General features: G+C 44.5%; 1 protein-coding gene across 1 annotated transcript in view; it reads right to left on the bottom strand.

Moving 5' to 3' along the window:
* Positions 1-7,150, bottom strand: part of CCNI (cyclin I) — a 34,165-nt gene extending 27,015 nt beyond the window's left edge. Inside the window, exon 1 of the mRNA XM_074905283.1 lies at positions 6,812-7,150. The gene's annotated coding sequence lies outside the window, so the exon portion shown is untranslated. The remainder of the gene's footprint in view (positions 1-6,811) is intronic.
* Between the last annotated feature and the right edge of the window lie 14,911 nt (positions 7,151-22,061).

The raw sequence follows: 22,061 nt of genomic DNA, 5'->3' as shown, positions 1-22,061 counted from the left end.
TGGATGAAGCCTTCCACAGAGAGCTGTAAGCAGCCTCATGTTTGCAGACCCTGGTCCTCATGGGGGACTCCAACCACCCTGACATGAAGGAAGGGTAACATAGCAGAGCATAAGCAATCCAGGAGGTTCCTGGAGTGCACTGACACCTTCCTGACCCAAGTGACAGAGAAACTGAAGGAGAGGAGTTCTGCTGGACCTCATACTTTCCTACAAGGAGGGGTTGCTTGGGGATATGAAGGTCAAAAGCTGCCTTGCTGCAGTGACCATGGGATAGTGGAGTTCAGGATCCTAAAGGCAAAGAGGGAAGGTCAGAAGCATGCTCACAACCCTGGACTTCAGGTGAAAAGGCTTTGGACTCTTCAAATATCTGCTTAGAAGTATCCTACGGGGCAAGGCCCTGAAGGGAAGAGGAGCTCAAAAAAGCTGCTTAGTATTCAAGGGTCACTTCCTCAAAGCTCAAGGGTTCAATCCCAACAAATACCAAGTAAGGCAAAAGTGCCAGGAGGCCTGTGTGGATAAACGTGGAGCTCTTGGCAAAGTTCAGACAGAAGAAGTAAGCATTACAGAGGGTGGAAGCCATGATGGGTAACCTGGGAGGAACACAGAAACACTGAGCAGCTGGAGGCGAGGTTATGACAGCCAAAGGCCAGCTGAAATTGTATCTGACAAGGTATGTCGAAGACGGGCTTGAAGGAAAGGAAGGGCAGGGAAAACCTGGGCAGACTACTAAAAGTAGACAGTGAGGTGGATTGAAAACTGGCCCAGTGACTGTGTCTGGTGTGTGGTGATCAGCAGCAGAAAGTCTAGCTGGAGGTGGTGACAAGTGGTGTACCCCAGGGATCAATACTGGATCCAGTCCTGTTCAACATCTTCATTAACGATCCGGATGATGGGCCAGAGAGTACTCTCAGCAAGTTTGCAGGTGGCACCAAATGAGCGGCTGATATGCCAGAGGGTTGTGTTGCCATCCAGAGGGACTTTGACATGCTGGAGAAATGGGGTGACAGGCACCTCATGAAGGCTTAATGCAAAGTCCTGCACTTGGGGAGAAACAACCCCAGGCACCAGTGGATGCTAGGGGGTGTCTGGCTGGAGAGCAGCTTTGCAGAAAAAGGCCCTGGGGATCCCAGTTGACACCAAGTTGACAATAAGCCAGCAGAGTGGCCTTGTGGCACTGAAAGCTAATGGTATCTGGGGCTGCATGAGGAGGAGTGTTGCCAGCAGACTGAGGGAGGTGATCCTTCCCCTTTACTCAGCACTGCTGAGGCCACACCCGAGTGCTGTGTCCAGTTCAGGGTTCACCAGAACAAGACAGCCACAGACATACTGGATAGAGTCCAGTAAAGAATCACTAATATGGACTGCAGCATATCTGCTATGAGGAAAGGCTGAGAGAGCTGGGACTGTTCAGCTTGGAAAAAGATTTGGGGGTGGGGTGGATCTTGCTAATATATATAAATACCTTAAGGGAGGGTGCAAAGAAGATGGAGGCAGGCTTTTTTCAGTGGTGCCCAGTGAGAGGACCAGGAGCAAGAGGCATAAACTGAAACATAGGATGTTCCCTCTCAACATCAGGAATAATTCTTTACTGTGAGGGTGACAGAGCATTAGCAGAGGTTGCCCAGAGAGGCTGTGGAGTCTCCATTATTGGAGATATTGAAAAGGCATCTGGACATGCTACAGGACAAATGGTTTTAGGTGTCACTGCTTGAGGGGGGGGTGGGTGGACAAGATGACCTTCAGAGGTCCCTTCCAGCCTCACTCTACAACCTTAAGGGATTTAGGCTCAAAACAGCACAGTTGTGAGGCCTCAGCTGTATGCCCAGAGCAGCTCATTGGTTCTTCAGGCAGCAAATGCTGAAAGCAGAGCAGGAAGGCTGTAAAAGAAAAAGGCAAACCAAACCTGGCATTATGTAATGTCTCACTGCTAGTCTCCTAAAAGCAACACATGCAGAGTATGATTCACTTCTCCCATCACCAATAGAACCTGTTATAAATCAACAGTAACTTGAAGGAAGTCATTCTGAGGAAAATCAAGCTCAAAGTATGAGTGAGCAGTAATTTTATAAAATAGGGCCGGAGGCTTTCAAGCTCACAAAAGCTAACTCTGTACAGGCAAGGGCCAACAGGCATTCAGAATCTAAAGCATCATGCACCACTTCTTGAGTAATACGATACCCTGAAACCAAATAAATACAATGCCTCTATGGGCAAAAACACAGAAACAGGATTCAGCAGTAGTTCTTTTTGTCTTTTGGCAGTAGTCAGTTATTAACATAAATGAACAGCAACAAAACCAAACAAGTTTATATCCAGTTCAACACCCTCATCCAAAAAAGCATGTAACTACAATGGCTTGGTTCCTCTTCACAACAACAAAAGAGAATTTTATCTGAAAGCATAAATGCTCACCAAGGCCAATATTGTGCTTTGCAGATTCAGATTGGCTTCAGGGTAAATTATTAGTGATTACAGCTAATATCAGGATACAGTGTGAGGCACTAAAAAGAGATAATTATGTGGAAATAAGGAATTATCTGCTGTTGAAACAATAGATCAATTATGAGGTACAGCACAGTAGCTGCCGAGCAGCATTCTTACACTCTGAGGGTACTGTCTCTTTCTCATCAAGCAAAGAGAACCCACAGTTATAAAACTTAATTATCCTCTAGGAGCTCAAGCTTGCTGACTAATTAGCCTCTTGTTGAGACAATACAGAAAAGGACCTAATTCCAATTGTCTTCAAAAATGGGATGGCACAGGCACAGTCCTGGCTCTTCCCTATGTACTGATCTCTCCTGTCCAACCAGTATGAGTGTAACAAACAGCCTTGATATCTCTAGTTCTGGACAACCGGAAAACAACAGTCCTCAGCCTGTAAGAAAATAAACCAGGGAAGGAAACTTGGGGGGGGGGAGGGTACTGATAAAGAGAGAACACTATGTCTGAGGCAGTATGTAATGGCAGAGTGCTGATGCTTCCACAAAGTGTGTTGTGCAGACCTCCTTTGCTCCTATCAATGCAGGTACTGGCACATTTGCAGTGCTTTCATAAATGGAGACTAAGCTGCATTTGACGGTTGTGTGATTACAGCAGTTGCATCCTTAAAGGAAGCAGTTAGGAGCAGTTAAACCCTAAGATTTATAGTCAAAATTGTTAGTAAGGTAAAGGTTGAAGTTTTGGGACACAAGTTCTTGTCTAACTGTAAAGAGCTATCCCAGCCAAGAAATAGGATCTCCTGTATACAGCAAAATATCACCAAAAAGGCACAAAAGCCTCTGGCAAATGGGTTTATCCAGCACCTCCCATCATCCCAGTGAAGAAAATGCTTGATGTCTGGGCTGATGAGCAAAATAGAGTATCTGCAGTAACATGTTACTCATGAGTGAGCTTTTAGTTGAATTTATTGCATAGCAAGTGCAAATACCCATTAAAGTTAATAAATCAGTGCTGATAATTTTTGCAGTTAGCAAACACACAGAAAGTGAAAATTTCAGACCATGTCTGCTTCATATCGAGATGGAAGACACCTGAGATTTTCATTTTCCCTCCATCTGAATGACTTCACCTTGCTTTTTTGGCATTTGAAAACAGCTGCTATCATGCTGAATTCTCGAAGAAACTATTCTCAAACCAGAACTCCCCTTGAAATCTACCTCCTCAATGCCCAGCCTGGATTTCCTGCTGCTTCATCAAAGTGTCCTGGTGACAAATACATGGGTTTGTACCTTCTCTAGTCCCACTGAAAGTCATGGGAGAGAAGGAAAACAGACACAATTTGTTCCTCAGTAGGTTAGCTCGATGCCCATTTTACATCCTGCAGGAAAGGACCTTCAGATCCCACAACTGTTCCACTCAGTCTGGAGACATGTCTTCTCTTTTATTCACATTTTGCTCCCTGTTTGGGCAACGGAATGCTAAGGGTTATCATTTGGCGGTCAACATACGATGTCTTGTTTTCCTGAACCCACTGGTCCTGCCCAGCCTTTTTAAAAATCTATCCCTGGCAGGCTATGGAAGAGTGTGAAGTAAACTGCAGATTGTGTATCTAGCCATTCTACCATCCTGTTTAGCTGGACAATTTCTATCGGTGTGACAGCTGCATCAAACCTTATTTCAAAGAAGTGCCATGTAAAAACACAAAGATTAAACCTGTGGATATATGTGTTCCCAAAAAGCCAGTTCAGCGTCAGGTCAAGGTTAATTACTTTAACCAGCGCATTGCTGCGGGTGTGCAAAGGAAAGCATCTTGCACACAGGCCCTGGGGGAAGGCACATTCCACCACATGAACACCACTCGTTCTCATTTCTGTGGCCTGCACCAGGTACACTAAGAAGCAGCTGAGCACAGAAAAGTTGAGAAGGGAAAATGTAAGAGACTGTAATTACAGGGGAGATGCTCAAAGCTATAAAAAGCTAAACACTTAGGTCCACCTACTGACTTGAGAAGTTTATCCCAGGGCAATGACACGAGCAAAGGTAGTGGTGCTGAACAGTCTCACACTTGGACTGAAGGCTATTTAAATTGATAAAGGTCAATAAATATAACAATCTGTAAATAGGAAAATAACACATTTTAGAAAGTAAATGTTGACTGCATCAAAGTATTCATATGACAGACAGAGCTCTGGATACTGCATGGCCCTGGAAAACACAGGTCCCAACACCTGACTTGTCCATTCCCTCAGACAGAGTTTGTGCCAGGCCTCTAGCATGCAGGAATATGGACCACTGAGCTACAACCATTTCCCTAAAACTACACTTGAACCGAACTCTGCTTTACCACCTGGTTGTGCAGAAGAGTCCAAAAGGGAAGGCTGCACAGCCAGCCTGAACAAGCCATGAAGCTGGCCCGACTGCAGTCCTTGATAGACCCAGGAGGGGACAACTGGCAAAGGCCAGGGCATGTGGCAGGGCCGACAATGGAGGTCTCGTTGCCCTGGGGGGCCAAGGCTGCTCTGAGTAGGCCCTACCAGCAAACCTCAGGCTCTGCTGAGGTATGTCAGTGTCCTCAACTGCATACAGAAAAGGCCACCGAAGGCCAGACCAGAGCAGAAACACCCCACAGGAGCACTGCTTTGCTCACCACTGGCTCTCATTCCACACCGGCTGCAGCCCTGTGACAACCCAAACATGAAACAGTGGGAAAGGCCCGTCTCAGCAGGCATCCCCCGAGCAGGATCTTTTGTGAAGAGGGCCCCAATAGAGCAAGGCTCTTATCATGCAATAACAGAAGCAATCTCAGAGTATTTTTAAATAAGGATCCAGAGCAAACAAAGCACAGGACTCGGTAATAATACAGAACAGACATAGTAAAAGGAGCATCTAAGATCAGCTCTGTCATATCAAGCTATACACAAGCTCTAAATAGGGGTGAAGGATAATTGTATGTATACCATGTGAAAGTTCAATTCCTGCTGGGGAGAAGCCAAAAGATCAGCTTTCCACATCCCACGCCAAGGTCTGGTGCAGGCACAGATGAGAGCAAGCCGTCCCCCAGTTACACGAGCCAGCCAAACTACTTCAAAAACAAAACTGAATCATTTGCAAGGTTCCAAAATCAAACCCTCGAGACAAGGAAACGATGTTGTGATTTGCTTTTTGAGACAAACTCCTACCTAGGCTCACCTTGCAAAACCTGGGCTCCATACGCACCCCCCAGCAGCAGTCAGCCCCAGCCAGAGGGGTAGCCCCAGGGGAGGGGGTAGCCACAGCCACATCAGCCACATCTGCCACCCCTGCGGGGAAAAGGTGAGATGCTCCAGAAAGGGGAGCTTCACAACAGCATGCAAGTTGCTCAATTTTAAACATCTAGTTAATAAAAAAAAAAAATCTCACCCTCCTGTCTTTAAAAGGAGCTGTGCCATGTACAGGCTGTTGCAGCACACCACAGAAAGTATGTTTGAGGAGCACACAAAGGCTGACGCAGAAAATCACTTTTAAATTCAGGCTCGAAAGGGTCTGCTTTCTAACTCCTTAATTTTTAAGAGTGGGAAATAGGGGAGTGCTCATTTTTCCCTCCTTCACAGGGTCAAAAGGGGAGGGTAAGGGAACAGGTTTTCCTGTGTTTGATGGACGAGTTTCCAGGAGGATTTTTTGCATGTCTGGTTTCTACCACTTGCATGAAATAATTGACAGTAACCTCACTCCTTTAAGTTCAGCCCTTTGGAGATAGATTTACAGAACGTAACGCCACTCTTCTTTCAAGGAAACTTCTTTCACAGCAGATGGGAGGGCAAGGAAGGAAGGGAGGAGAGCGCAGCCCATCTCTGCAAACGAAGTACACGAAGGACAAGAGAACAAAAACCAAACTACGTGTGCCACGAAGAGCTGTCCGGCCCGGTGCTGTGACAAGAAGTCACACCTGGGGCACAGATGTGCTGCTTAGACCCCAACCGGCCCCAGGCCCGAAGGGGGGGGCCGGGGGACGACAGGAGGTGGGCCATCCGGGCTCCGGCACGGACGGGACAGGGGGCAGAGGGCACGGCGCGCACCGCGCACACCCGCCGGCGGCGCCGACCCGCTGCGCGCACCCCCACGCACGCAGAGCAGCGCTGCACAGCGCCCGGCAGCGCTGCACGCACGGCGCTTCGCACACGCACACACACGCACACACAATGCACCGCTCGCAGGATGCGCGGCGGCAGCGCGCGCTTTGCACACCCCCGTGCAAAGCACGCGCGCTCCCTACTGACGCTGTGCACGAGCTGCGTTGCACACGCGTTCACCGCCGCCCCCCCCCCCCCTCCCCCGGCGCCTTGCACACCCGATCCCTTCGCGGGGACCCCCCCGTTCCCCCCCCACGGCTCACCTCCCCTGCGCGGCGGCGGGGTGCCCGGCGGGGCCCGGCCATCAGCACCCCATGGCGGGGCGACGGCGGCGGGGCTCCTCCGCGGCGCTTCAGCACCGTGCGGGCCCCATGTCCGGGGCGGCGGCGGCGGCGGCGGCCGGAGGGCTCATGTCGCCATAGCCGGTGCGAGGCCGCGGCGATTGGGGGGGGGGGGGGGGGGGAAAGAGGGAAAGGCGGGCCGCCGCCGCCGCCGCCGCGCGGGGAGGGAAGGGGGGGGGAAAATAAAATAAAATAAAAATTAAAAGGGGGAGGGGGGGGGGGAGCGAGAGGCAGCCCGCAGCCAGCCGCTTCCCGGGGGGAGCAGGGGAGGGAAGGAAGAAGGGCCGGCGGGGCAGCCCCCCCTCAGCCCATCCCCGCCTCCCGCGCGGCGGGGGTGGGGCGGGGCGGCGCGCGCGGCGGCCGTTGGCGTTCAGCAGCGCCGCGGGGGGGCACACACACACACACACACACACACACACACACACACACCCCCCGCCGCGCGGGGCGGCGGGGTCGCTGCCACGGAGCCGCCGCTCCGTTCGGTTCCCGCCCGAACAGCTACCCCCGCTGCCCGCGGGCACACGCTTCGCCGCTCGCTCCGGTGCGGGAGCAGGGGGGGTGGGGGGGCACGGCACACGGACTCTGTTTCCCCGGTCCGCCGGCGGAAGGATCGCGCGGAGGTAGCGCGACACAGGTCGCTTGCCCGCCGTCTCCCCGCGGCGCCTGCGCGGCTGCGGGGATGGGTTGCCGCCGTTTCCGTGCCGGCGCTGAGGGCCGGCTCCGGCGGGAGGCTCCCGGCCCTGGCTTCGGGTGTGACGGAGCCGTGGGCCCCTGCCCGGCCGGTGGCCGTGGAGGGCGAGTGGATCTCCCCCGGGGGCAGCGGAGCCGAGGCCGCCGGTCAGCTGTCACCGCCGCCCTTCGCACACCTTTCCCCTTCAAGCGGGGGTGTGGGTGCCCACGGCGTTTGTCTGCTCCTTCCAACAGCCCCGACATCAAAGGAGATTTAAAGTTCGCCCCCTCAGCGGCACTTTGGCAGCAGGCAGGTTAAAGCCTTAAAGTCTCATTTAAAACACTCGGGGAACAATAAGCAAAGGCGGTTTATTTACAAACACATTCCTGTGCAGATGCTCAGCAAAAGCGTCGAGTTCTCGCAGCTTTTCTGTCCGTACCCTGCCTCCCGGCCTGTGTTTGCTGGGACAGAGATCCCTCTCACCCTTAAAGTTGCTTTGCTGCCGTGCAAGATGTAACCAGGAATTTACCCTTTACTTGCTTTATTTACTTGGGCCTTTCCCCATCATAAAGGCCTGCAGGAGGGATTCACTGTCCTCCTCGCTTCCAGATGGCAGGCTCGCGCTGGTGGTGCCACTGACACAGCAGAAGACAGATGTCCGAAGTGCCAGGGAAGCTGAGATGTTTTCTCACAGCTCCATTTATTCCTTTTGTCCACTCAAGAACCAGACAACTTAAACTTGTGAGTGTTAAAATTTTTTGGATCGTAAGTTGGGGTTTTTTTGGAGGGGACTGGGGGTGTATTATAATACTGTACAATAGAGACCCGGAACTGAATAAATACTTTGCCTGAAAATCCTGGCACTGTGAAGATGAGTGGCAAAACCTTGCTATACCACTAGAGGTTGAAATTAACAGATAAAAGCAAGAAGTTCAGAGCAAAGGCAACTTCTTTTCTTTAAACTCCTTCCAGTATCTGTAGTTATTAGCTGTTCAGACAGCACACAAAGGAGGATTTCCTCTAGAGATAATAAGCACAGTGACATAAATCAAGCATAGAGAGAGCATGGGGTTTTTTTCTATTTATTTTCCTGACAAATGAAGTCTGAATCAGCTTGCTAAAAATTCACGTCATGAGCTTTTTTAACCCTTTCTTCAGTAATTCTCAGGCTACATTTATAAGACTGAAACGAATTTTTATTGTAGCAACTGGAGTCCTCTATGCATAGAGGATGCAACTGATCTTTGAATCAAAGCTTTCTGTGTGCTGCTCCCTTCCATTTTTCTTACTTCTTATCTTGAAATAGAATATGCCTTTCAGAACTAAGAAGGTGCAGAGAAGGGCAAGTCCCACTGGAATTTTATCTAGCTTTCCTAATTTCATTCTAATTCTTCTGGGTCTCATTGTTTAAGGATCAGTGTTTAAGAAGACTCTGAAGCTGTTACGGTTTTCCAGAATCGGTTGGCCCACTAGTAGTTTGTGGCAGTGACCAAGGGAAGATAATTGAGCTGATGCTCCTAGCTGGGAAATTCTTGCTGGAGGTCTGACCGACACAGTCCTGAGATTGTTCCACTTCTGCAGCTACAAAATTGCATATTCTGACTGATTTGCTCAAGGGATTTCCATCAGGGCGCTTCCCAGAACATTTCGCATGTCAGCACTGGGAGCCTGAGGCAGTGCGGCACATCTTCAGACCAGCAGACTGTGGAAATGATGGTTTGGCAGGAACCTCTAGTGCTAACATACCACAACAGAGCTCCTTTTATTCGTCTTGTGATGAATATGCCCTCAGCTGGATACATAGGATTACAGTCCTTTGTCCTCAGTAACAGTAGGAAGGGACAGTTGAGGCGGCACCCAACTGAGTTAAAAGGAGCACAATAAACTAGTCAGCTACTGGATCGATCCTCCTTCTGAAGGAAATCCTGGAAACTGAGGAGTGAATCACCTGGCACAGAAGGACCCCAGAGCAGGTCGTCCTAGCAGGGGGGTCAGTTGAAGGCGAGGGTCTCCCAGGACCACTTCAAGCCTCTGCAGGAGGTGGCCTAAGTCTGGACACAAATGCCCAGGGGTCAAAATAGCAGCACAGTTGTACACACTCCAAAAAGAAAGACACAGCATGTGCCCAGAGCAGCTGAGGGTTATGGCGGGCAGGCTGCCATAAGTAAGGGGCTGCCAAGGCCAAGGGATTTAGAGAGACTGCTGAGAAAGAGACAGAGGCAACCAGCAAGAACTCTGTGTGTTTGGGCCTGTAGCCTGGGGAGAAAGCAGAAGAGGCAATATTAAACCTTGAAAAAAATATTAAGCTGGTGAGTGTAATGAAGCACACCTGGAGGAAGGCCACTGCACCATTACACGCAGGTGTTCCGCATGCAGGGACTTGACACACTGTACAAAAATCTGATGCCTTGGAACAGTATAAAGAGTCCAAGTGCCATGTCATCCAAAGATGAAATACACTTTGGTAGCAGGGAGAAGGCCTGTTCATCACTGTGTGGGGAAAGGAAGCGCGTCTGTTTTAAAGAGACCTGACAGGACAACTGCATTGTCACAGATTCAGTGGACTCGCTGTGAGGACGTTCAGAAGCACTTACGGCAATATGGGTTGCTCTGGTCATACCAAAATGAAATGTGTCCCAGTCTGGCTCCCAAGGCAGTGTGACCGTGTGCAAGTGTAACTACACAGGCAGACCAGTAAATATTAGACCAGTGAGAGATCTACATTAGTGGAAACAAGAAAATCCCACATGTAAGGCATTTGTAATACCTGCCTTTCAGCTTACGCAACGCCTGATTTTTCTACTGCTGAGTGGAGGGAAAGAGGAGACGCTACAGGATTCACAGCCAAATCCCAATATGTGGAAAAGGGAAGGACATGAATCTTTGCAGCAGACATTTCTGTCTGTGCTGTTTAAACACCCTTCAGAGGGAAAAACAGATGGTCTTGTGGTTTGGCTCTGTGTTCTGCTTTGGAGACCCAAGCACTATTCACTGCATGACTTTTGACCAGCCAGTTAAACCCACAGATGCAAAGGTTAACAATAATTTTCATATCCACTCAACTTACGTGCACACAAAGTCCAGCACGGGCAAGCAGGCTTGATGAGTTCATATATGTATGCAGACAGCAACTTCAGAACAAGGATAAATTTACCCTCATGTCAGGTTGGTGGTGAGGCTAAATTAAAATATTATTGTAAAGCATTTGAATATCCTGAGGGGCTAGAGACATGCAAACTTTTTATAATAATTGCTGTTTGGATTTAGCTGGTCAAGTTCAGTACAGTGTGGCAGAATACGTTTAGTTATTCCTGCAACTATATGATTCCAGCCATTATATAATTTACCTCTATTTATTGCTAACCTGAGATCTTCATAATAACGAGCGAGTTTCAGTCAGCCCAGAGAAGGCAATATTGACGCTGGTTCAGAGAACAAACCACACAAAACCTTAAAAAAAAAAATAAATAGTCCTATTGTTCTTTTTCCAAACCAATCTCAGGAAATTTGGTGAGCAGCAGAGCTGTCGTCAGAAATCATGTTCCTCACAAAAGAGGAAGGGCCCAGAGCGTCTCTGCTGCCTGCTCGTAGGCAGGCTGAGCTTGGGGCGTTGGTGGAGGAAACCCTCACAGCAGCATCTGAGTGCTCATCGAAGCAATCAAGGAAGATATGTATGCTGATAGCACTAAAGAAATATCACACTCAGGGCTCAGAAAAACTTATCTTGGAGGGAGCTTCTTTTTTCAAAGACTGGAATGAAACAGACTCTCAGGAAGCAATTTTTTTAAAGTTACAAAGAAAGTTACACTCTGTTTTCTTTGTTTAGAGGCACAGTTTGCAGAACAATATTGTGGAACAGTGGGAAACGCAACAGAAGGAACCAAGGAGAATCCTAAAAAATAGTTTATAGTGAAATTACCTAACAAGACTTTGCCCAGATTCCTGGGAGCAAGTGATCATCAAATAAAAATCATCAGCACATAGGAACTCTCAAAGAGGAATGAAAAGGGTTTGAACACTGAACTGTCTTTGACCTCTGTGAAAAATGAACTATCCAAAATCGCTAGTTATTTTTGCAAATTATAAGACTGTTCTACCTTATAAGTACATTATCTATGCTTGTTCTTACAGACAATAATGAATTGCCCTTTGAAAAAAAAAATTATCTAGTATTTCTGAAGTATGTGGCAAAGGAAAAAAATAAACTAAATGCAGTCTCCTTCATTTCTTTCAGCTTAAAATGTAGATTTCCACTGCAGCTGGACAGACAAACCCTGGCTTCAGTTTCACAAGCAGAATTCAGCTGTTCCATGCATGAAACTGAAGCTAAATTGTTGTCCTGGCGTGGAACAGGAAGAAGCATCTGGCCAGTGAGAGAGACTAGCAGCAAGCCAGTCCCCTTTCCAGTGTACTCAAAGTTGGTTTACTTTTTCCAAAACAGATGAGAAAAAAAACAACATAAATTTCCTATCCAAATACTTGTCAGCTTTAGAAAAAAAAAAAAAAAGTTTAACAAAAAATAAAACAGCTTGCACACTCTCTTGCACACTTTTAATAAAGAGAAAGAGCAGCCATGGCTGTGTGTAGCATGCACAGACAACAAATTCTGCAACTGTGCAATCTGTTCTGTCTCTTTTGAATCAACTGTCAGTTTTAGTGCTCTCCCTTATCAGAAACTATCACCTGTCATGCAGGAAGAGGCAATCTCAGGTATGTAGCCATTCGGTTTTGATTTTAAGTCTGCAGAATCACATGGTAAAAGAAGTCTGTTGACAGTAGAAATCACCGTAAGCTGAATCACAGGAGTGCCGGATCAAGTGTAACATCTCCACAGCCCCTCAGGACTTCATAGCTGTTACCACGCTGCTTTCTGACAGTCTCTCGCAACTTCTTCCTAACAGCAGAAACCTAAATAATTTACTAGGAAAACAAACCTTGCTATTTGAGCTGAAGAAGATTCCCTTACTATCTCTTCCCATCACAGAGCTGCTTGTTCCCACCACAGAGCTGCTTGAGACACTGAAACACACTTCTGCTTTCATCCAGAACAGTGAAATACATGCTTACGTTTAGCAAATGAAGTACCTCTTTCACATTCAGTGATTAATTCAGAGATGAGAACTGCAGGCACTAAATTACTCTTTTTACCTGTTTTATTTTTACTAAATTAATGACCCCATAATGTAATTTTCTCAACCTGAACAGATATTTTCTGCCGTTTGCTTTACTGTTTGGGAAACGTTCTCATCTATTCCATTTAACTTGGAAGTAGTAAAACCTTCAGACCATGTCCCTTACCCTAGGGATCACACCTGTAAATCAGTCGTTCTTCCTAGAAAATAGATGACTAGTCAGAAACGCACGTTGCAACATGCAAGAACGCCAACAGCATAGAGGAATGTACGTTCGTTCTCCTCTACGGCACTTCCAATTTTACCCTTTTAGTATTGGCAGCGTGAATGATATAGTGGAACATCTCGCTGATAGTAGTATTTCATGCACGTTTCTCCTTAATTTTGTTTCATATATATGATCTACATGCCTGAATCCAAATTACTATAGGGAAAAACATCTTTCTTACTTTAACTGTCTGTATCTGAGCCTTTTTGACCTGCCCTCCTAAAGGATAAAAGGGTGCCCAATTTTTGAAAAACTCTTTTCAGTGGGTCATCATCTGGCATAAAGTTTAATTCTTTTATAATTTGATTTGAAGAGATGTGTTTTCTTGAATCGCTTTCTAAACTGCAATGTAATTTCTTATGACCTTTCTTAATAGTGCTAGAAGCAAACCGGTGGTAATACAGCAGTACAGGAGAAGCAGAATTACCTACTTTCACAATCCAAGGTCAATGAGTAAGTGGGTTTTATAAATGCAAAGGTGTTAGCTGCAATAAATAGTCATAAAATTGAAGTGTAACTGAGGTTGGAAGTGACCTCTGGAGGTTTTCTAGGCCAAACTACGGCTCAGAGCAGGACTTACTTCAAAGTTAAATGATGTTGAATAGTTTTCCACATTGCATGTAACAAAGACAATGGGTAAGTGCATGGGAATGGACATCAAGGAAAATCAAGGCAACGCCAGCTGTGTACTCTTGAGCATAGCTACTCCAAACAAGCTTTCAGCTAAAGCAACTTTATCATGGTCTTCAGGACGGGAGAAAATATGAGTAACAGTACCTTAAAAACTCATTTTCTCTGACTCATTTAATACAGGGTTTCTTACATTGTTCCCTTCCAGAACATAAAAATTCTGTTTCTTTTCGCCATGTGACTACTTAAAGGCAGTTCACGCTAATTACCTGACAGTGGTTATACTTCACTATAGACAACAACATCTAGAATTGGATATTCTATGTCCTGGAGAGTTCATATCAGCACTGTAGGAGTTTATAATCTTGAAAAATATATAGTGTATCTAATATATGGTGTATCTGTGACACTTGTATACGTGCCTTTTAAAATGGATAATCTGCTGCACAGTAACACAGTGACTTGCACTTTTCTGTGTGGGTCAGCATCACGTTCACTGATGCTTTTTTGGATAGAAGAAAGGTTGCAGATTTTACAGAGGTGACATACGCTCCTGTTTGCTAAAAATCACCTGGCAGCTGAACTGGATACAGCAGTCCTCCCTTCCTGTCCTCGCTCTGGAATCCTTGCTCTTGGGGCCTGGCTTGTTTTTCCACTGAAGGGAGAAGGGAGCTTTGCTATAGACTGCAGTGACAGCAGGAGGAGGGCAGACACAGATTAAGCAAGGTGTTGGAGGATTTTCTGCATGCTCTGTAAGTATTTAGGGAATCATGTGATATGTGATCTTCGATACAAGGTTAGGCAGTTTGAACTCTTGAGTTAGACCCAGATATTTCCAGACAGAGCTACCTACTGGCTGTACATCTGAGGAAGTACATCTGAATTATTTCTTCTGGCAACTATCAAAAGTATGTTAGTGAAATGTGCCTGGATATGGTAGCTTAAGATAGAACTATGCTGGACATGTTCCTGCAGCTGTTACTTGGAAAACATCTGTGGTACTGTGCATGGAAATTTGTACATCTCTGTTCACACTAGCACAGAGCAATTAATCCTGTGAAACAAAGTATCAATTATTATTGGGAAATATGAGAAGGACATTATGCACCAATGGACATGAAATGACTAGAGGTAGTTACCATTTGGAAAGAATGAAAAAAAAAAAAAAAAAAAAGAATATTCCGTTTCGGGCACAGGAAATAGAGTATGATTGGCAGACTCTGCGAGACTTCTAAAACTCCAACAGGTAGTCATTTGAGTAAGAATAACCAGTCCACTAGACTGGAGGGGTGATATTTTTTATACTTACAGTTGGAAAAAAAGGTCCATCTGTGATAATTTGTGACAGTCTGTGTTTGTATAGTCTGATAAAGGGAAGAATATAGAGGTTGACGTGATTTCTTATTTACAGTTAATGGTTATCACTATGCAAAGCATAAAAGACATTTCCCTGAAGAACTCAATTTTAGCAAAAGACATACACAAAGGTAAATTCGAGAAACCCTGGGAAAGGACAATGAGATGTATTTTGTTTACAGCACATTAGGTAATTAAGGGATCTTTCATCTCTTGAGGCTTTCAAATTAAGCCTGGGTCATTACAAGGTGTAACGTCCAGTTGTATTCAAAAGGTCAGATAATCTATGAAAAGCAAGTGTGTAAGGAGTCTTTGGTAGCACAGCAAAGAGAGTCACGGTGAGAAATGGTGGGGGGATATCTGACCGGTGGCCAGAAATTTGTCACCGACTGCTACCGAGGTCGGGTTTCTGCTGAGAGCCAATGAGGCCTAAGTTGCAATGTGTGACCCACCACGTCATCTCCCAATAGCAATGTATGGCCTCTGTGGTACAGAACATAAATACTTTGCTATTTTACCTATTTTCTCTCATGATACTTGCATTGCATGATTAAAAACCACAACTCAGGATGGAAGTATCTTCCTATTGTTTCATGGATGGTTTGTGCAAAGGGTCTTTCAGCTTCCTAGCATTTAATCCAAGTTGTTTGATTTGCACCATGTTAAATCTGAAAATAAATTTAAAATATCCCTTCCCAGTCCTTGTAACTGAATGCCTCCTAGCAAATCATTTTACTCAACAGCTGCCTGGTTCTACAGTCAGAAAGGTGACTGCTCTTTTTTCTTGGTTTAACTTTTAATGACTAATTTAAATTCCATTTATGCAGAATCCCTATGATTTTGAAAATGCCTTCTGAAATTATGCACAACTACCTTTCTAAAAAAATACTTTAAAAAGCCTTAAGTACAACATTGCCTAGAATTATCTTGTCAATTAAATAAAAGAACCCACTTGAAATAAGTGACAAAAATACACAGTGAATGAAACGCACCTTACAGTAACAAATCGTTATTAAAAGAGACCTTTAAGCAAACTGCTAGTTACATGGTCATGCTTAGGCAAGCACAAGGTTATTGAAACATACAGCTTCCTTTCAGCTGATTTAACTTGCACTGAAGGCAAATTGTTGCCCTAAAAGCACTGAAGCACATTGTTCAGGCCTTTGATGTAATTCTCTTGGCTTCTAAAAGATTACCCTTGCTGCACAACGTCAGTGGGATCAGAATTGGATCTGCATCTTCAGCTGCCATTACAAATATTGCCTGCAATGTCTTCCTGCAGAAAACTGATAGACACATCTGATATTATTATCTTAAAAAGTCAAGAAGCAATATTTTAATAGACTTGAAGATGAAATACAGATTTCTGACAATAGCTGCAATGGAAAACAGTAAGACTGAGCCGGCTCACAAAGGAGCTGCAAGGGAACTAAAACAAAGGCCACCTAAACCCACCCAATGCAGAAATCATGAATAATAATTGTATTCACTGGATAAGTTACGAAATGTGTCATAGACACATTTGGAGCCTTTTCTGGTTCCTTCCTTTTTCTCAGCACACAGATTGTGGAATTTGAACAAGGTGGGGCAACAGCAACCCGTGAGCAACAAAATGCAAATATTATTGACGTGGCACCAGTGAAGTCATCCACAAGTGCCTTGCCCTTCTCGCTGTCTTTACGTGAGGGTTTGCATGGGTGTGGGGGTGTAGTTCCCCCTTCCTCTTCTCATGTCAGAGCCATTTTCAAGGCCTCCAAGATGAGATTTGATGATGTTACAAAAGTAGGTTGCGTTGGATACTGTGCTTGCAAGCTTGGCAGTTAGCTCCTTATCACCACTCTAGATCTTTTCAGCTCTGTGTAGAGAGAGGTCTTCATGAAAACACAGGCAGAGAATCGGGCTTGCTGAAGAATGCCATTCACTCTCCAGCCATTTCCTCACACTCTGTCAGTATTGCGGATTGTGGATATCTGTGGCTACCAACACACTGTACATGGGCTTGCTCAGAGCCATGAAATAATAGACAGGGGCCTGTCCAAGGTGTTATTTCCGGAACAAAATCCTTTCACATCAGTGAAAATTCTCAATGAAGACTCGGAATTTCCTTAATGAATCAAGATTTTTAGCACTACAAGCAATTCAATTTTTAGCTGCATTTTACAAGTTTTATGCCAGCTACTACACAGGGAGTAAGAGTATTTTCTAGGAAAGATCTGTTTTCCAATAGACTTTCTGATCTCTCTCTTCTAGTAACCTCATCTTGGGAGTCAGAAGTTAGGTTTCTCTGTTGTCAGAAGGGGATTCAGAAATGCCTGCAGAGACAGTTTAATGTCAAAAGTATCTCTGATGAAACATGATGAAATGGATGGGCAGGAGAACACTTCATTAAAACAACATAAATTGGATGAAAACAGACCAAATGTTAATTGAGGCAGTGAAAATGGAAGTCAGAAGTAGTCCCCTTCAGCACTTTGCATCAATATTTCATCTCCTCTAGAAGTCTGATGCTGCTCCCTTGGTGGTTAGCTGTAGTTTTGCCTTCTTTATAGTAGGAAGTTTTCCAGTTTAAGTTATACAGATGCACTTCCTCTTGTCCAGGACTTCGATGCAGCTGTGCTGGTATAGGGGTACATACATTCATACAATGGCATAAATACATTAGCTTTTTTTTTCAGTAAACAAAGTATGTGGTATCAGTACATGGCAGCTTTATACCAGCTTAAATGCATACCTAATTTTATGTGTACATAAATATCTATAATATGTACAAGAATATGCTTCTCTAATATGCTTCCTCTAAATATGCACCGGAGTTCTAGGTTATATATAACCAGCTCTGTATACAACGAGGGTTCTTTGCATTTGGCCTGTCCCAGAATAGCAAGTCAGCCGTCTGTGGCAGACCTCGCAGCTTAATAAAGATCCCAACAAAGGAATGGTGCTTCCAGGCTCACTCTCTGGATGAATCTGAAAAGCGTTTCTGGATGCCTATCAAAAAAACATGTAAACTTTACCTTTGCAAAACAAAGCAGTACACCTATACAGCCTAGCTCTGCTGTTACAAATTTTCTTCTGTAGGCTAACTTGTGTTTTCCTTTGTGGTGAGCTTCCTCTTGTCGTGGAAATTCCTCTCACCTACTTTGATGGATACACTTGACCCCTACTTCAGTTTAAGCTGAATAAAGAGCAACGGGCCTCACACCTTGTAGTGAACCTGCGAGCTGGGGAGCTCCTGGCTCACATACAAGGAAGTGAAGGTGCCTCAGAAAAATATTTCAAAAGGTGGTTTCAAAGCCCCAAAATGCGAGATAACCACAGTACAGAACAAGATACCAGACCTAAACAAAAACATCTACCTTGTTTATAGTATTGACTAGCAGCCAACTACTTCACTCTATAAATATTACCATCAGGGTGGTCCCAATTTGAGCTTTTCCTGAATTACAGCTGGACTGAACTCCAGATGATTCCCCCCTTGAGCCAGGATGCCTCTCAAGGTCTGAGATTCTGTACCTGAGACTAAGAGATCCTTCCTTGCCCAAGGCAGAGAGACCCCTTACTCGCAACAGATCCTCAGTAGGTGACTGATAGCGTTCTGGATTAATGCTAATGAAACATTACTGATCCATGTAGCTACTCAGTTACAAGCTTTGTATAGATAATTCCATTAGACATAAACCATAGTCTAAGTCAAACACTAAGATTGGACCTAGCCGCACCTAAGCTCCATAAGGAGTTTAGAAAACAAGGGAGTCCACTCTGAACCTCATGACTCAACGGCAGGGTCTTCCTCACCCTTTGTGTCTCTGGTCTCTGTGTGAATCATTCTAACTTGATTCTAAATCAATTTTCCATTGTAAGTTTCTTCCATCCAGTAATTAATAAGATAAACCTTGCCATCAAACTTACTGAACCTTGGTAAACCCCTGTTAAACTTTGTTAAATTCCATCAAATTCATTGAACTCAGTCAAATTACTATTTTACCTCAGTAATACATATTGCTGTTTCTATCTTTTGAGTGAGGTGCATTCTACTCATCCGCGACACCTACCTATTAACACTGTTAGATGCTATTTCTGCACTAGTTTTCTGTATGTTGCAGCAGCAAGTCAAAAATCACAATCTCTAACAGCTTACAGTCTATCCTAAATTTATTAAGTTTCCATTGATTTGTGTTTGGGTCTTGTCGGCTCAGAATATTTTCTGCTAAGTATAGCTCCCTTCTCCTGAGCAAACAAGCTGGGTTTCTTTTTTCTGCAGCCTCCCTTCCTAATTTCAACAGCTATTTTGAACTCGGGGGTGTGGTCACCAAGACATACATGCACTGCCATTGCTTGTCTCTAGATTTGTTCATGTTGCCAGTGAACCTTTTCCCCAACAACCTCATGTTTACATTCATCCTTGATCAGCAAGCCTTGGTCTCCTTCTGTCTTTTAGGAAGTGTGTCATAAATCTGAATAAATTAATTCATTTATGAATTCTGAACTTGACCAGCTTCCACGAGCACAAGGTGAAAAGTGTGAAATTACACTCCTTTGTACTGAAGACAGGAGCTGTACCAGTGTGGACATTAACTCCTATGGCTACTAGAGGATCAAATGCCATTCTTCTTTAGGGGCTTCTGTCAGGGGAACAAGTTTTTAAATTCTGGCAGATTTGTGAATCATTTCATCTCCTAGACTTGTTCCCTCACAAAGGGCCTGGTGACAGGAAGCCTATGAAAAGGCTTCAGTTTTGATAGCTTCTATCACCAGGCACTGGTCTTGCTTCTAAAAAGCAACAGAATCTGCAAAATATTTCTCAGACACATATATATATGTGTGTGTGCATATACGTATGTGAGTAGCCTTTATATGTGTTTTCTAATATGCATATTTCTGTATAAAAATAAAATCTACACACTGATGTAATTTTATTTGCTTAAAGAAGCTACTTCTACTCCCCTCAGTTAACCAGAAAACACCCAACTGTCAAATCATCCCATTTAATTAAAACAGAGATAATTTTTTTTTCATATGATGCCTCTTCAGGAGTTATGAAAGAATAAGCAGCTCTCAAGGGGGGAAAGGATTCTGGGGCTAATCTCATTTGAACCAGGCTCTCTTGATGTTTGATACTTTACCCATATTCTCAAATGAGCTCGAATTATATTTGAAGAAAATGCTAATTCACGCATGAGCTGTTGTCTCTTCCATCATGGCAGAAAACCAAAAAAACGACGTTGGCCAAACTAGACACATTTTTTCCCCCCAGAATTAGGTCGTAAGTCCTTAATCATCGTACAGCAGCAGTTAGGTCTTACGGGAAGAGTAGTCACAACTCTCTGACTTCTGCCATCCAGTTTTCAGCACTGCTGCTTTCCTGGTGTGGCTGTCCTCCTACCAGTATAATGGGATAGCAGTGGGACACTTAGGTTAATTAGTAGCTGTAAAGCGGGTGGAGCTCTTTGGTTAAGTGGTTCAAAGGAAACTATTGTTCTAAGTGACCCCTATTGTTCTTACCTGGGTGTCCAATTGCCACACGGGCAGACTGCTTGTGTCTAGAGTGTTAATTACCACGTGTCCCTTAATCATGAGGGTTTGTAATCCTATTTCAGTTTGGAAATCCACATGCCACAAGGCCCAATTAACATCTCTGATATCATCACCTGCTAGTCAATACACAGCTATTAGCCATGCATAACTATTCCCAATGAATTGCTGTGCAGACATGCCAGGATAAGTTTTGCCAAGCCATATTGGAAGATAGTTTAGCAAGACTAGTTAAAATAATACCTATTTAATGCGACAATGTTGGAAAGTCTTACAACAAATAGTTTTATTTAGTTTAAAATTTGCCTTGCAGATGTTAAGGCTTCAGTATAAATCTTCACTTTTATTAGGATCACAAAAGATTTCAGATGAGTTCTCGTCCAGTTTTAATTCTTTTTTTTGTTGATTTCACACCAGCCATCTGGTTCAGTGTAACTCAAGAATTCCCCTCTCAAAGGTTGTCATCACTGTTTCTAAATAATGAGTGCTATAGCATCTGCATCTGCAGAATTTATAACTTATTTTCACTTACTGCATCTTTACGTTCCCAAAGAATGTCAGGAAGGAATTGCTATTCTGTAAAGCACAGCATGTTACAGAATAGATAAATTGTGTTTTCTCAAAATACTGGAAATGCCTCTCATTTCTTGCCAGACATACACACTTCCCTTAATCACAAATAAATGCCACATTGAAAGAAAATTATTCCTTGCATAAATAATAATTAAAAAAAAAAAAAAGTTTTATTTGTAGACCTTACCACGACTCCTTCTTTGCCCACAACCCTTGATTGTTCTGCCAGGTCTAGACAGCACAAGGAGCCGGCTAATTTTCCCTGTTTATAATCCCAAAGCTGATGAATGCATCACTTACAGTGAGGATCCTTGGGGTCCGGTTGAGTTTTTTTCTCAATCTTACTTAGCTTTTTGCAACAGAGGAACAAAGATGGGACAGGGATCCTTGTCTCCTAATGCAGAAGATGAACCCTTCTGCTGCAAGGCTGAAGAGAAAGTGCTGTTTAGCCATGCTCTTATAACAGATTTCCCCCCTCAAATTACATGATATATGAATGACAATTTTGCAGAGTGTTCTATTAGGTTTAAATTAGTAAAGGAAAAGCAATGCATGTGTTCAAGTAGATGTTGGAATTAGCATTTTTAGTGAACCTTTATTGCCATTTAGGTAAGCCAAAACATGTTCCACTGTGTGGCTCAATACAGCAGTCAGAGGAGAAATATCCATACTCCATCTCTATGATGGCAAAATGGGGAGGGAGGAAGTGGTGACTGCCAAGAGCATTTAGATAACAGAGGCTGGAGCTCAGAGCCTCATCCTGGAAACATCACCTAGATGACGCCACAAGTCAATTCCATTAACAGCAATCAGTGGTGTTCAAACTGGAGCAGATCCACAACTCTTACATCTGAGCCTAAAACTATTTGTATCTCTCCAAAAAATAAATCACTATGCCAGTTCATTCACCTTGCAGGGATGCTGTATTTAAGGGTGCTCAGATATATCCGACGGTACTTAGAAAAGTGCTGGTCTGTGTCAGGAATATCCCAAGGAGAAGTTGTGTGTGTT

The sequence above is a fragment of the Athene noctua genome, chromosome 4, assembly GCF_965140245.1.
Source record: "Athene noctua chromosome 4, bAthNoc1.hap1.1, whole genome shotgun sequence".
Classification (NCBI taxonomy): domain Eukaryota; kingdom Metazoa; phylum Chordata; class Aves; order Strigiformes; family Strigidae; genus Athene; species Athene noctua.
This window is presented reverse-complemented; position numbering and strand designations above follow the sequence as displayed.